The sequence below is a fragment of the Herpailurus yagouaroundi genome, unplaced genomic scaffold (genome assembly GCF_014898765.1).
Source record: "Herpailurus yagouaroundi ecotype Mexico unplaced genomic scaffold, PumYag 195, whole genome shotgun sequence".
NCBI lineage: Eukaryota > Metazoa > Chordata > Mammalia > Carnivora > Felidae > Herpailurus > Herpailurus yagouaroundi.
Genome location: NW_024412426.1, coordinates 184,468 through 201,007, shown reverse-complemented (window position 1 = coordinate 201,007; position 16,540 = coordinate 184,468). Strand labels below are relative to the sequence as shown.

General features: G+C 44.8%; 1 long non-coding RNA gene across 1 annotated transcript in view; it reads right to left on the bottom strand.

Annotated features, from left to right (window-relative positions):
* The window catches only part of LOC121011710 (uncharacterized), a 34,344-nt gene that overhangs the window by 13,143 nt on the left and 4,661 nt on the right, over positions 1-16,540 (bottom strand). The gene's annotated exons all lie outside the window — the stretch shown is intronic.

The window sequence follows — 16,540 nt, the reverse complement described above, 5'->3', positions numbered from 1 at the left end:
TGATTGCATGAGGCCCAACCACATTATGGAGGTTAATCTAGTTCTCTCAAAGTCTACTGGTTTTACATATCAATCACATCTAAAAAATATCTTTGCGGCAACATCTAGACTGGTCTTTGAGCCAACAACTGGGCTCCACAGCCTAGCCAAGACAGCATGTAAAATTAACCATCACGTAACAGCAGCTCAGTGAGCCCTAAAGCCCAAAGGTGGGGCTCTTATCCTGCTCTAGGGAATAAGGTACAAGCAGAAACTAAATTCTGCGCCCGGTAGGGGCGCCTGGGTGGCGCAGTCGGTTAAGCGGCCGACTTCAGCCAGGTCACGATCTCGCGGTCCGTGAGTTCGAGCCCCGCGTCGGGCTCTGGGCTGATGGCTCAGAGCCTGGAGCCTGTTTCCGATTCTGTGTCTCCCTCTCTCTCTGCCCCTCCCCCGTTCATGCTCTGTCTCTCTCTGTCCCAAAAATAAATAAACGTTGAAAAAAAAAAATTTAAAAAAAAAAAAAGCGTTAAATTCTGCGCCCAGTGAACTAGCACATCTTTCCACGTCCCCTGTGTGGTCTATCCCATGACATGCCCGCAGACTACTGCACTGTATTGTACTCACCCCCACACTCCCCCACACTCCAACAGGAGCGTGCCCCCCACTTCCTCAAGACCCTAGGAGGCTGGGCAAGCCACCTGTCCGCCCTGAATGCTAACGGCAAGTTCAGCCTCGCTCCAGTGGGCATCCGCCTAAAGCCAGCAAGGCAGAGCGGACAGAGTGCCTCCGCCACCCCTTCTTTCCCGTGGGCTCCTCCCTGGCATCCGCTGCACATTCACGTGTAAGAATGTGACTCTGTCCCTCAGACCCCGGAGGCGCAGCGCAGATGGCCCCCTGCCCACCTCGGTCCCCCGGCCCCTCCTGCCTCCCGAGGAGGGGCTCGTCAGCATCTGGCAGTGCCGCCTGAGCAGTCCGTCAGCCTTACACCGCTGTCACCATGAGACGTGGCGGAACGAAAACAAAAGACGTGACAAATTTGTCCTTTTCTCTTTCATAATTAACCAAAATATCTCAGCATGTAGCAAAGCACGGCTCCTAATTAACAGACAGGCGAGAGGCGATTAAGAAAAAAAGCTGCCGCCCCTCTCAACACCCCTCCCACACACCCCTCCCCTCTTCCTTACCTTGCAGCACCCCCTCCACCCCCCGCCCCCAACCCTGGTAATTATATTTGCAGAAGAGAATGATATTCTGGTCAGACACGACAGACAGAAAGAGCCCAGTCCCCAGTGAGGCAATTAATATTTCACACCTGCCAAAGCAAAGTGGCCAGGGGAGGGGGAGGCGCGGGGAGGGCGACTGCGTTGTCACAAGGCCAGAGTGTGCAAAAGCCAAGTGGGGACAGGCCTTCTGTTGGGCTGCGGGAATGGGCAGGCCGGGCTGGCACAGAAAACAGCCCTTCAGGGTGTGCATAGAGTGGGGGCAGGGGACCATCGGGCAGAACAAAGGATCCGCGATTCTACATCCTCCTTGGGTACCCTCCTACCCTGTTTCGCAACTCCCAGCTCACTTATGCACTCCATATACACTCCACCCCCTGGGGGAGCAGCACGAGATCTAAGGGGTGGGGGTGAGCAAACACAAAGGGAGCAAGAACAAAACATTCACCAGTGACCTGGAGCCGCACCCCCCCCCCCCCTTCATATGCTGCATGGGAGTCATATACAGCAGAGGCAATATTTATGGTTGACCCTGTCTTCTACAAGCACACTTCCTCACAGCCTCTCTCGTGCTCCCCGGTGACCCATGTGCGCACACACGCACGCAGGCGTACTTACACACACATGATCACACTCGCACGCGTGTGTTTACGCACGCACACACAACCGTTTCCAAGTCAAGCAATCAGCCGAGAGTCAGTGACTATACTTATTATGTTCAAGTCCCGGCCCCCTGAGATTCTAACAAGAGCTATGGGGATGGAACTGCTGTCGATTTCAAAAAGAAAGCAGCTAATACACCCAAGTCATGCTGGTAAGTGACACGGTGTGATACGAGTGGCTTCCCAGCTTCACTGAGCACCTCCTAGTTGTCAGGATGGCTCACTGATTACTCCATGTCCCTTACCTCATTCGTTGCCTGTGAAAATCCTAAAAGGCACACAGCACTATCATATTTTATATGGAAGAAACCGGAGATTCCTGGAGGTTAGGTGTCCCACCCAAGGCGGAAAGGTAACAAAGCTGAGATTTAAGCTTTGTTGTGTCTGATGCAAAACTCGTGTCACTTACTCACGCGCGGAAGCCAAAAAGTGGGAGCAACACAAATGTGCCCCCAACAGAGGAGTGGATAAACCACATGTGGTCTAGACGTACAATGAAATATTATTCAACCTTGAAAAGGAAGGCAATGCTGCCACAGGCTGCCACATGGATGAACGTGAGGACGTTACGCTACGTGAAATAAGCCAAGAGGACAGACACCGTGTGACTCTGCTTGTATGAGGTACCCAGGGTCATCGAATTCATACAGAACACGGAAGGGTGGTTGCCAGGGGCTGGGCGGTGGGGTGGGGGGGGGGGCAGAAATGGGGAGTTCGTGTTTAATGAGTTGATGAGAAAGTTCTGGACATGGACGGTGATGATGGCCACACAGCAACGTGAATGTACTTAATGCCACAGAGCTGCACCCTTCACAATGGCCAAGATGGTAACTTCTATGGTATGTGTGTTTTACGACCACTTGAAAAACAAAACAAACAAAACCCAAAACAGCTCGTGTTGTTAACTACCACCCCAAGGGGATAAAGAAGAACGAAAGGTCACTGCTGGCTTGGTGGCCAGAGCTTAGCGCTTGGAGGCGTGAGGTTTGAATGGGGCCCTGAGGGAGGGACAGGCCGCCTTGGCAGGAGTTCAGGCACAGGAAGTGGCAAAATACCAAACAAAATGCACAGGAGCTTCTGGGGTCTCTTTGGAGAAGGAAATTGGTGGAGACCACTTCGATCCAGAGGGAACAATTTATTAGAGATGAATCTAGAAGGAAGTCCTGAGTTGAGTGAGAGGTTGGATTAGATGTCATTCAGGTTTCTTCCGGAGTAAGGATTTTAGGACTTCCAAGGACAAATTTTGAAGAGTAATTGAGTCTGACTGACGGGAGCATCCTGAGAAGGCAAGAGGCCACTAAGGCCAGATGGAAGGCCACGTGTGGGAGGTGAGGCCGGGCTCAGATTGTGGCAGATCCATAGAAGTGGGGAGCCTTTGTACGGCTGAGCCGGGAGAGGCAGGGGACCCTGTGCCTTGAAGAGACCGTTCTGACAGAGACGGAGATGCAGATGTCCAGGAATAGAGAAAGACCCAGAGAACTGGAAGGAGAGAGAGTTCTCATACGGTCCCGAGCAGCTGCTTTTGCGGACACTGGATGGGAGAAGACACAAGGTGGCTGCAAGGCTTTGTGCATGAAAAAAGAGGAGGTTTTCAACACCTTTGGACAGAGGAGGCAGCCCGGGTGGGGAAGAAAGCCAATGAGGGACGGAACATTCATTGTGGCCGGCAGTGCAGTCCTATGCCCCAGCCAGGAATGATAATGACCATCCTTTACGCCGACGATGCTCGGTGATTCTTCTCCAGTACACATCTACGCCGCATCTGCTTCTCTCCACCCCGACTGCCGGTGCCCTGGTCCCAGGCATAGCCCCCTGCTTCCTTATGGCATCGCTGAGTGGTCGACGTGCACATTATCATCCAGACCAGGAAACTAGGTTCTGGGAGGTGGAGCTATTTGTTTAAGGATAACTAATACTATTCAAAACCCTGAGTCCCCCAACTCAAAATCAGGGCACTTCTTGGGTGCAAGGACTTATGAGGACGTTTCCCTTCGTTCCCCTCCCTGGGAAGTTTATAATCCACCTGGGCTGATCCAAAATGCACGTAGGTAAAATGGACAGTGCATATCTGACTAGGGTGAAAGGCAGGTGGGAGGTTACAGGCTTTAGTGACCCATGCACACAGCTGGGATCTCATTGTGGCCCCTTCTCATAGCAAGATCATGAGATCATGGAACATTCCTTAATGACCTTCAATATATTCATCTGTAAAACAGCTATCATTTCTTCATTTACCCACTCTTTCCACCGGTTCATTTAGTCAAAAGTAAGTTACTGTACAGGGCATTGTACGGGGCACTGGAGACTGAACTCTGAACAAGACAAGAAAGGTCTGCCCTCAAGAAGCTTCTGTTCTAGGGGCACCTGCAAGGCTCAGTCAGTTGAGTGTCCAACTTGAGCTCAGGTCATGAACTCAGAGCCCCTGCATCGGGCTCTGTGCTGACAGCTGGGAACCTGAAGCCTGCTTTGGAGTCTGTGTCTCCCTGTCTCTCTCTCTCTGCCTCTCCTCCACTAGTGCTCTCTTTCTCTTCCCCCCTGCCTCTAAAAAAAAAATAAATAAACATTAAAAAAAATTTTAAGAAGCTTCTGTTCTAGTGCGTGGGGTCTGGGAGAGAGTAAAAAAGGGCTGGGCTGTAGTACAGGCAGGAGACAAGTCTTGGAATTGGGCACCGAGTGGGGATGGAGAGACAACAAATGCAAGTTACCTCCTAGAGGTGAAATTAACAGACCTGACTGATTGTTGCAACTTTAGGACCAGAACAAGAGGCAGGGGAGGGGGGAGGGACCCCTATTATAAGAATTAAAGGGGCGCCTGGGTGGCTCAGTCAGTTAAGCATTGGACTCTTGATTTTGGCCCAGGTCATGATCTCACATTCATGGGATTAAACCCCTCATCGGGCTCCAGCCTGAACACAGAGCCTGCTTGTGCGCGCTCTCTATCTTTCTTTCTCTCTCAAAACAAATAAATAAACATTAAAAAGTAGAATTAGAAACACCATACATGACATACTCAGCATAACACCCAACACGAACTGCTGCTCAAAGATGATAGCTTTACTTCTTGTGAGCACTGAGGAACTGAAAATGAATCAGAGAGTAGTGTCTGCGGAGGAGGGCTAGAGAAGCAGAGAACAATTTCTGAGGGAGGTGAATTCTGAGCGAAGTTTAAAGCAGAGGAGGGAAGCGGATTGACATGAGGGTGTCAAGAACTCCTGGTGGGAGGCAGAACGGAATGGACCAAACTCAGGTTTGGAGGTGAGAACCGTGAGCCATCAGACTTCAGAAGCAATCGGGGTTGCCTATATGAGGCTCCGGCTCAATACACCAGTAAGATGTATGTAGCACTTTAAAATGAAATCGAACCAAATCCAGATCCTCAAGACGAATTCCTGACTCCCCTTCAGGTCCGCGAGCTTCGATTGGGAGATGTTTGCCCTCCGTTTGCAGACTCTCCCCTTCTATGCACCTAAAGAAGGAAAAACAGAGCCTAAACGGCCCCAAGACGCTGGGGGGTGAGGGACCAGGTGGGCAGGCGGGGACCAGAGCCCGAACCCAGAGCCATGTCAGCACACCCGTAGCCAGTCTCCTGGGAGCGTCTGTTAAAAAGCCCACTCAAGGGCCCTTCGGGATCTTTCTCTTTAGCAACTGCTGCCCACGCGATTTCTGCTTCACTTCCCGTCCCCCACTCTCTGAAGGCTGCGTTGTCTAACTTGGCAAAGCTACTTGAGCCTCCAGTACAAGTGTCTATCCCCGGCCCACCAGCACCCCCACCGCAGCCCCCACAGGCCTGGATGCTGCTGTCTGTGCGGGCAGCAAAGGCCCAGCCTTGTGGAGGGAGTGGGGACGTGGCCGGAAGCAGGTCCTCCCACAGCAGGGGACACCTTCCCAGTCGTCGCTGCTCCCTATTCCTGATTCTGTGGCCCAGCGCTTCTCCAGGTAGAGTCCACAGATCCCCGGGGTTCCCTGAGACACTTTCAAGGGTCCTTAAGGTCAAAATGTTTTTATAATAATAAGACATTATTTGTCTTTCTCAGGGGGTTGACATTTGCACCATGGTGCGAAGGCAGTGGTGGGCAAAACTGCTGATGCCGTGTGAACCAAAATATTAGCATCAAATTGAACTAATACTCATTTTATTTGTTTCCTCGCCACATGCTCACAGTAAAAAAAAAACAAAAACAAAAACAAAAAAAAGCCACTTTTGCTTACGGACGTTTCTTATGAGGCAGTGGAAATCATTAATTTTATTAAATCTCCACCCCTGAGTACTTATCTTTTTAATATTCTGTGTGACTGAGAAGTACACATTTCCTGCTGCATATTGAAGCCCAGTTCTCGTCTCAAAAAGCATTTGTGGGATCAAGTGGAGAACTGAACTAGTTACTTCTTACATGAAACACCATTCCTATTTGAAAGAACTGACAAGCTATGGTTATCCTGACTTGTGTTTTGGCAGAGATTTTCTCGAAAATGAACAAAATGAGATAGAAAACCTGAAAGACGACCCAAATGCCACCAGAACCGATAAAGGAATTCAGGAAAATCACAGGATTCAAAATCAACGTACAGAAATCTGTTGCATTTCTATACACCAATAATGAAGCAGCAGAAAGAGAAATTAAGAAAACAATCCCATTTACAATAGCACCAAAAACAATACGACACCTAGGAATAAACCTAACGAAAGAGGTGAAAGATCTGTACTCTGAAAACTATAAAAGACTCATGAAAGAAATTGAAGACAACACAAAGAAATGGAAAAGATATTCCATGCTCGTGGATTAGAAGAACAAATATTGTTAAAATGTCTGTACTACCCAAAGCAATCTGCACATTTAATGCAATCCCTATCAAAATTCCAACAGCATTGTTCATGCAACTGGAACCAACAATCCTAAAATTTGTATGGAACTGCAAAGACCCTGAATAGCCAAAGCAATCTTGGAAAAGAAAAGTAAAGCTGGAGGCATCACAATTCCAGACTTCAAGTTATATGACAAAGCTGCGGTGATCAAAACAGTATGGTACTGACACAAAAATAGACACGTAGCTCAACAGAAAAGAATAGAAAACCCAGAAATCAACCCACAATTATATGGTCAATTAACCTGTAACAAAGCGGGAAAGAATAAATACATCTGTGTGTATATGTGTATGTGTGTGTGTGTGTGCATACACGCAATGGAATATTATTTAGCCATTAAAAAGAATGAGCTCTTGCCATTTACAACAACATGAATACAACTAAAGAGTATAATGCTAAGCAGAGTAAGTCAGAGAAAGACAAGTACCACATGATTTCACGCGTGTGTGGAATTTAGGAAACAAAATAAATAGACAAAGGGAAAAAGAGAGAGAGAGAGAAATCAAGAATCAGACTCTTAACTATACAGAACAAGCTGATGATTAACAGAGGGGAGGTGGGTGGGGAGTGGGGTAAAGGGGTGATGGGGATTAAGGAGGACACTGGTTGTGAAGAGCACCGGGTGATGTATGGAATTACTGAATCACTATATTGTACACCTGAAACTGCTGGAATTAAAATTAAAACTTAAAAATAAAGGTTGTTGGGGCGCCTGGGTGACTCAGTCAGTTAATCATCTGACCTCAGCTCAGGTCATGATCTCACGGTTCATGGGTTTGAGCCCCGTGTCGGGCTCTGTGCTGACAGCTGGGAGCTTGGAGCCTGCTTCGGATTCTGTGTCTCCCTCTCTCTCTCTGCCTCTCCCCTGCTCGCACTCTGTGTTTTTCTCAAAAATAAATAAACATTAACATTTTTTTTAATAAAAAACAAAGTTGTTGGTTTAATTAAACAAAAAAATGAAACGAGCCTGTCCCTTAAACCAATTGACAAATTTGTGCGCGATGATAAAATTTGGCTTTCATGTGAAAATTAGAATTTTGGAAAAACATGTCCTTGTCACCATGAACTGGACGGCTTCCCCAAATTTGAAATCTTTCCTGATGAGGTCAGTGGTGATAATAACAAGTCTGATGGGGTTTTTTAAATCTTGTATAATGAAATGTGTCAGCATTTGGAAGATCCACATAACTCAATGAAATAATAATTTCCAAATGTCCAATGCACGATTCTACAAGATCACACATGGATAAAAGAGCCATTGGAAGTAGAAGAATCACCAATGTATTTTCATACAATACATACAATTGAGTACAAAGGGTTCATTGATATGGTTTAAAACTCTGTATTGCAAATAACCTTTAGGGAACTGCCCTTTATTGGAGCACCTGGGTGGCTCAGATGGTTAAGTGTCTGACTCTTGGCCTCTTGATCTCTGCTCAGGTCATGATCTCAAGGTTCACCCCCACATCGGGCTCTGTGCTGCAGCGTGGAGCCTACTTGGGATTCTCTCTCTCTCTCTCTCTCTCTCTCTCTCTCTCTCTCTCTTCCTCTCTCTCTCTGCCTCTCCTCTGTTCTCTCTCTCTCTCAAAATAAATAAATAAACTTTTAAAAATGTAAAAGAAGAAACTGTCCTTTTTTGAGTTTTAGTGTAATATCAAAACTGAATAGCCACATTCTGATAAAACCGATTAAAAACTCCTACCTACACATTTGGATGGAGCTGGACTTCCTTCACATATTTCATCCAAAACAGCATATCCCAACAGATTGATTGCAAAAGCAGATGGGATCCATTTAGACACTAGAGAGATCTGCAAAAATGTAAAACAATGGCACGCTACTTACAAATTCTTTGTATTTTGGAAAATATTTTTCACAAGGCAATGTTATTTGTATTAGCACGTAAGAGCTGTATTACTGTTAATTTTTAATAAATTGAAAAGAAGTGTTTTAAAATGTCCGCTTTGGTTTCCAGTACAGGAAAAGATTGCCTTAGAAATACAACCCGCATAAACAAATGCTGCTTGGAGCCCTTGATGTTTTTTAAGAGAGTGAAGGACTCCTCAGACCAGAAAGTTAGAGAATCCCGCTCTACCTCATTATTCCCCACCACCACTGTCACCTCTCCTTGGGCCTGGGGCCCTAGTGTTCTCCATGCTTCCAAGCCTCAGCTCCCAGATCCTGATCCATAATGTCTGACCTAGACCATAATGCGCCCCCTGCCTCCCCAGGGATTCCATTTCAAGGTGGCAGAGGAGGGCTCCAACCTTCTGTGTGTCCCTTGTCTTCACCATCTACCCCTGCGCACTCTCTCTCTCTTTCTCTCTCTCTCTCTCTCTCTCTCTCTCTCACACACACACACACACACACACACACACACTACAATGTGTGCTCCTATAGACAATAAAGATCCAATTATTCCTCGAAGTAGCCTTTGATCCTGGAAAAGTCAACTTCTCAGGCTTTATTTTCGTCAGCCCCAGATGTTAATGGTTACAGGCATCCTCCTCAGATCGTTGTGCAAATTAAGTGAGACGGTGTATGCTAGATTTTTCCATCTGCGAGCCCGCTCTCCACCTTTCCACGCCCTGCGCTGAACCCCTGGAGGCTTTCAGTTGGGTTTGGCCAATGGCAGGCACTGGTGGGGGATGCCAGAGGGCGGCAGGAGAAAGAGGCTGGAGGGCTTGTCTCCCTCCTACAGAGGCACACATGTGTGCACACCCACAGTTGGGCAGTGTCCCTAGAGGAGGCAGAGCTCCTGTTGGACAGCCTCTCACATGGGGCGTCTCCTTCTCCCATTGTCCTCCAGGCCCCGGGATGGGCCATCTTTGGCCCTGAGGTGCCTGACCACTCTTTGTTGATTTCCTTCAACAGCTCACCTCTTTGCAAATAGCTCCTTCCTGAAATTCTTCTCAATTACATTGTCTGGGTGTGCCATTGAGTTCCTGCAGGGACTTTGACTGAGAGATCCAGGTGTGAAATGCGGTAATGGAGGACATGTCCATACCAAAGAAATGTCCTTTTCTTTCTTTTTAAAAATTTTTATCTTTTAAAAAAAAATTCAATGTTTATTTATTTTTGAGAGACAGAGACAGAGCATGAGCAGGGGAGGGGCAGAGAGAGAGGGAGACACAGAATCCGAGGCAGGCTCCAGGCTCTGAGCTGTCAGCACAGAGCCCAACGCGGGGAGCAAACCCACAGACCGCAAGATCATAACCTGGGCCGAAGTCGGACGCTTAACTGACTGAGCCACCCAGGCGCCCCATTTTTTCCTTCTGATCTCAAGTCTTCTATGACCACTGGGCATCCCCAGCTCCTGGCTCACCTTCCTAGGAAGGAAAGAGGAGACAGGGATTTTTATCTCACTCAGTGCGGATTATTCTTAATGCCACTTATATCCAAGGCACTGCACAAGGGGTTTGCAAAGAAACTCAAGAAAAGGAACAAGAATCCTGTGCTTTTTCGTCTTTATGCCTTTGCTCCTGATGTTCTCTGTACCTCCAGTGTTCTTCTCTTTCCATCAGTCAAAACCCTCAGACTCACCTTCTTAAGAGAACTTTTCATATTCCCCAACCATAAATAATGTCTTTCTCCCCCAAACACCTCTTTTAAGGCACTTATCTCTTTTTAATTTGTATTATTCAGTTCCACTCAACACACATTTATCCAATGCTTATTTTACGCCAACCCCTAAGCCAGACACTAAGCAGTTCAAGGAAAACTATTTAACAGTACCTGCCCTAGGGGAGCGTGTGCTCTTGCCGTGGAGACAGAAACAGAAACAGAAATACTTATGATGCAAAGGGAAAGAGGTCATAAAGGAAGTTTATACAAAATTCTATAGGCTATGGTTAGAGGCAACACTATGGAAACATCTAGATAGATGTCGGGAGATCAAGAATAATAGAAGAACAGCAGGACCCTCTTCAAGGAGTAGGTTCAGGGAGACTAAAAATCTCAATCTAAGAGAAGCCCAGTACCCAGGCAGCCAACTGACGCAGAGTGCAGGGACAGCCTTGTCGAGGATGCTTGCCACATGAGTGAGCCTGAAGCCACCCTTGGGTCCTTGCTAGGTCTTCTCATGGCCTGCAGGGGTGACATAGGACCTTCCTGTGCCCCGGTGAACAAACTCAGAGTTGCCTGGTGGGCTAATGGACCAGCGGAGCCTTGAGGTCTGATGGAAAGGCTACCTACAGATGCTTCCCACACAGCGTCACAAAACTGGACCATAGATGTTAATGGTGAATTCCAGCATGAGGCCCCAAACAACTAGTTGGGGCCTCAGGGGTCATCAGGCCGGGCACCAGCCCAGATCAGCCATCCCGCAGGAGAGAGCAGGCTATTGGGAATGATGTTGCGTGAGTCTAGAACATCCTTCTCCCCACGGCAGCATCGGGTCTTATCAAACACAATGAAGAGGACCAGGGAGAAGGAGAAGGCATCTCCAAGAAAGAAGGCATTTACCCAGAAAGAATGAGTCACCAGTTCCTGAAAAGATGGCAAACTAGCATAAGCTGCTAGCTTCCTCACCCAAAATTAATGTTGGAGTGACGAGAGCAGAGAAAATAAGTCATGTATCTGAGGATCTAAACATAAAACTGTGAGAAATCCCTGGGAGACAGAAGGCTCCTGAAAACTGGGAATAGTTGTGTGTGTGAAAGGCACAGGTGGATGGGTGAAAGGGAACAGAGGGGGAGAAGCCCCAGCAGGAAACTAGGTGGGTTCTCCAGCTCTGGTCCTGTATGCCCTCCCCCCCCCCCCACCCACACCCACACCCTCACCCACTCTCTCTCTCTCTATCACACACACACACACACACACACACACACACACACACGAGCTACCTTGAGATGGCCATTGTCTACTTAGGACAAGCAGCATCACAATACAGACCTCTGGGATTCCAAAATTATCAGAGAAATCTTAAAACTCTGCTGGAATAAGAGTTAATGAGGCCAGTAGTGTGCTTCCGGGTGCCCTTGGGTGCTCCCTCATCCAGGCCTCTCTGCCTTGGAGCTCATCCCCTCCCCTCTTTTTGAAATTCACCAGAAGGGAACAGACTAGGATTTCAGACCCTCCCCCTACATATTACAACAGAATAACTGTATCCCCAAGAGAACATAAGTTTACAGGTCAACGTAATTTGACCCTTAGGGACAATAACACTTAAAAAAAAAAGAGATAACAGGGGCGCCTGGGTGGCTCAGTTCGTTAAGCCTCCGACTTCAACTCAGGTCATGATCTCACAGTTCGTGAGTTCCAGCTCCACAGCGGGCTCTCTGCTGTCAGCACAGAGCCTGCTTCAGATCCTCTGTCTCCCTCTCCCTCTCTCTGCACCTCCCCCATTTGTTCTCTCTCTTGAAAACAAACAAATAAATAAGTAAATACATAAATACATAAAATTAAAAAAAATTTTTTTAAGAAAACAACAAACTGAGCATCACGCGTCCCGTGAAACAGGATAATTGGGACAGATGGACCAAGATCTTAAAATGAGCATAATAAATATTCTGAACAAAAGAGACACTATTAAAAGATATAAAGCAGCTGGAAGCCATAAAAAATAAACTAATAGAAATATTGTGTGTAAATCATAATTGAAATAAGTAGAAGAGATAAATAGCTAGATGGATAATCCACAAGACAGAATGTGTAAGTTGGAAGATCCCATTGGGGAATCCTCCTGGAAGGCAGCAAAGAAGATACGAGGATAGCAAATTTTAAAGTAACTCTAAGACAAGTTGTAAGCACACAGAAGTACTAACATCCAGATAACGGAATTTCAAGAAAGTAGGGGAAAAAAGAGGGGAGGAGATATTTGAAGAAATAAGAGTAAAAGATGAGGGGCACCTGGGTGGCTCAGTCGGTTGAACGTCCAACTTGGGCTCAGGTCATGATCTCGCAGTTTGTGGATTCGAGGCCCGCGTCGGGCTCTGTGCTAACAGCCTAGAGCCTGGAGGCTGCTTTGGATTCTGTGTCTCCCTCTCTCCCTGCCCCTCCCCTGCTTGTGCTCTGTCTCTCAAAAATAAATAAATGTAAAAAAAAATTTTTTTTTAAGATGAAAGACCACAGACTGGAAAGCGTTATAGAGTCCCAATAGGATAATAAAGAAACACGCACGCCTAGACACATTTTGGTGAAATTAAGAAATCAAAGACACACACAAAAAAGTCTAGGTTTCCAAAAAGAAAAACAAGTCGTCTAAAAATAAGTTAAAGACTCAAATTTTATCAGATTTCTTAACAGTACATTGGATATAGGAACACACAGAGAACTTTTTCCAAAGTATTAAAAGAACATTGTACCTAGGATTTTATATATAGCCACATTGTCATTTATGTGCACGAGTGCCACCAAGATATTTTCAGGCATAGGAGGTTTGCCACACAAAATCCCATTTTGATAACTCTCTTGAAAGCGCACTCAAATAAAAAGAGAAATAAATCCAGGAAAGTATTGCAAGAGAAAGTTGATGGAAGAATGATCAAATTCCTTAGTAAAGCTTGTCTAAAACAGCAAGTATCAACAGAAGATTAGAAAAGAAAACCCATATTTATAACCCTCAAAACTAAGGTTTTAGATATTAGCAGGCACATAAACATAAGTGCAGATTTTAAATTGAAGACAACCACCATAATAATAAAATAGAAGATACAGCTTTTAAATAAGCATAAGAAAATGTGTCTCTGTAATGGAAACCATAAGAGAAGAAAAAATTTTTAAAAAACAAACATAGAGTAAATGGAGAATACGAAATAACATGGCAGAAAAAATACAGAAACGGGCCTGAGTGCAAAAGGCAATTAATTATATGATAAAGGTGGCATCTCCAATCGCTAGAAAAAGGTGGAATTTTAAATAAAGGATGTTGGGGCGACTGGATAACCATTTGGAGAAGATAAAATTGGAATCATACCCCACACTCTGAAAATGGATCAGTCATATTTGATGTATCAATGAAACTGCACAAGTATTAGAGGAAAACAGGTGAATTGCCTTATAATTTTGGATTGGGCAAAGGCTTTCTCACGAGGACTCAAAATTCAAAATCAACGGAAGATAATTCAAATGCATAAGAAAACCTTTTACATGGCCCAAATCACCATAAACAAAGCCGAAAACACATTACATACTGGGAAGATATGTGCAATGCATAGCACAGATGCAGAGCTAATATCTTATTATGTAAACAACTCACAAACATCAAGGAGAAAAAGTCCAGGCTAAACCAAAGAAAGAGGGAAGGGGTTGGGGGGTGAGGAGGAGACGGGGAAGGATCCTTAAATATATTAAAAGATCCTTAGAAAATGAAAAATGTAAATTAAAACTACATCGACGCCATCCTGCAACTCCAAGATAGGAACATTTCAAAAGCGCCATAAAACATTCTGTTGACAAGGGTATGGGAAGACAGGCACTCAAAGTTACCACTGGCAGGAATGCAAAATGGTACAACCCCACAAAAGGGATTTGACAGTATCTGACACAACTACATATGCATTTAACCTTGACCCACTAATCCTATTTACATTTATTCACGCTGAAGCTCCAGCTCCAAAAAATAGGAAACAAGAGGCGCACAAGGTTATTCATTGCCGCATTATTTATAATAACAGATTATTGGGGACAATCTGTGTATGTACATGCAGAACAGATTGGTAGAATGTCATTGTATGTCTATACCTTGGCATAACACGCAGCTGTAAAACCGAAAAATATCTTTATACGTTGATGTAGATGTGAAGTGATTCCCAGGATATTTTTATGTAAAAGACTTGGATAGTGTGCTATATTTTTGTAAGAAGGAAAGTGTAATAAGAATACATGCCCATTTTTGTAAAAGAAACATAAGAAGGATAACTCCGGTGAAATTGGTTACCTGCAGGGAGGGATTCAAAGCAAGGAGTAAGTGCTGAGGGAAGGACAGAAACTTCTCCAAATGTACTGTCCGTATGGTTTGGATTTTTGACCCATGTAAATATTTTACTACACACAAAATAACATTAAATCATGGAACACGGAGGAACGACCCTGAAGTTGAATGCAAACAGAAACAAATGAACCTACGTGTATCTTAAACTGATAAGGTAACTAACTATACAGAAGGGAAAAAATTCAACCCAATTAACTTTTGGGCATGGTATTTGGGCTGTACATTCTCAGTGAGACATTCTCTAAAAATAAGAGCGGCAAAGAAATTTTGAACTTTATCCAACAGTATTGTTTTGATGGTGGTATGGGCATGGCTATTCCAAAACTATTTTGTACGTATTATGACAATGAGCAAATGAGTAAATATATTGATGTTCCTGAGAACCAGGGCGGTTGAAAACCTGTCGGAGAGAATCACCGTGCAAGAATGAGAGACACATAAGGAAGGGGAAAAGGAGAGGAAGAATCCTCCTGTAGTAGTAGATTGGAATTAGAGGTGTGAATATCTGATTTTTTTTTAATGTTTATTTTTGAGACAGAGTGAGCAGGGGCAGGGGAGGGGCAGAGAGAGAGGGAGAGACACAGAACTCGAAGTGGGCTTCAGGCTCTGTGTTGTCAGCACAGAGCCCGACGTGGGGCTTGAACTCACGAACTGTGAGATCATGACCTGAGCTGGAAGTCGGACGCTTAACCGACTGAGCCACCCAGGCACCCCTGAATACCTGATTTTTTTTAAGCATTCATTTTTCCTCAAATTTATTGCAATATAACTGAGGTACACTAGCCGCATATACTTAAAGTATGCAAGTTGTTCCGTTTTGACAAGTGTACATTCAAACAAAACCATCACTACCAAAAAGATAACATTTCCATTATTCCTGAAAGTTTCTTTGTACTCTTCAACATCCATGTCTTCTGTACCTCTATCTCCATGAAACCACTGATCTTTTTTCTGTCATTATACAATAGAGTACATTTTCTGAAATTTTGTAGAAATAGGAGGATAGGTAGGATATGTATTTTTCTTTGATTCTTTCATTAAACATGATTTGAGGGACGCCTGGGTGGCTCAGTCGGTTAAGCATCTGACTTCGGTTTGGGTCGTGATCTCACGGCCCGTGAGTTCGAGCCCCGAGTCGGGCTCCGTGCGGACGGCTCAGGGCCCGGAGCCTGCTTCGGATTCTGTGTCTTCCTCCCTCTCTGCCCCTCCCCTGCTCGCACTCTGTCGCTCTCTCAAAAATAATAAACATTAAAAATTTTTTTAAATATGATTTGAGATTCATTCATGTTGTGTATCAAAGCTCATTCCTGTTTATAGTTTTCATTCCTAAGATTGAAATGGCTCTGTTATTATGTTCATATAAGCTTGCAATTATTATACCTTCCTAATGAATTGTCCTTTTTGTCATTATGAAATGTCCATCTTTATTTCTAGGGATACTCTTTATCTTGAAGCCTATTTTATCTGGTCTTCACATGGCCATTCTACCCTTCTTATGCTTACTATTTGCATGACATCTATTCACTTTATAGCCAGCTGTATCTTCGTAGGTACAATTTGTCACCTGAAGGCAGTGTAGCGTAGGGACTTGCCTTTGTATCCATTTCTGCCTTTTAATTGAAGGGTTTAGACCATTAGCAATTAATGTAATTATTAATATTGCTGGCTTTTACTTCTACCATTTTACCATCTGTTTTCTGTTTTCCCCTTTATTTTTGTAACTTTATCCTCCTTTTCTAGTTTTCCTTGGGATTATTTAAATAATTTTTAGCATTCTATTTTAGTTTGTTTATCAGTTTACTTACCTATTTATTTATGTATGTATTATTTTTTTTAAATTTTTTATTAGGTCTATTTATTTTGAGAGAGAAAGAGAGACAGA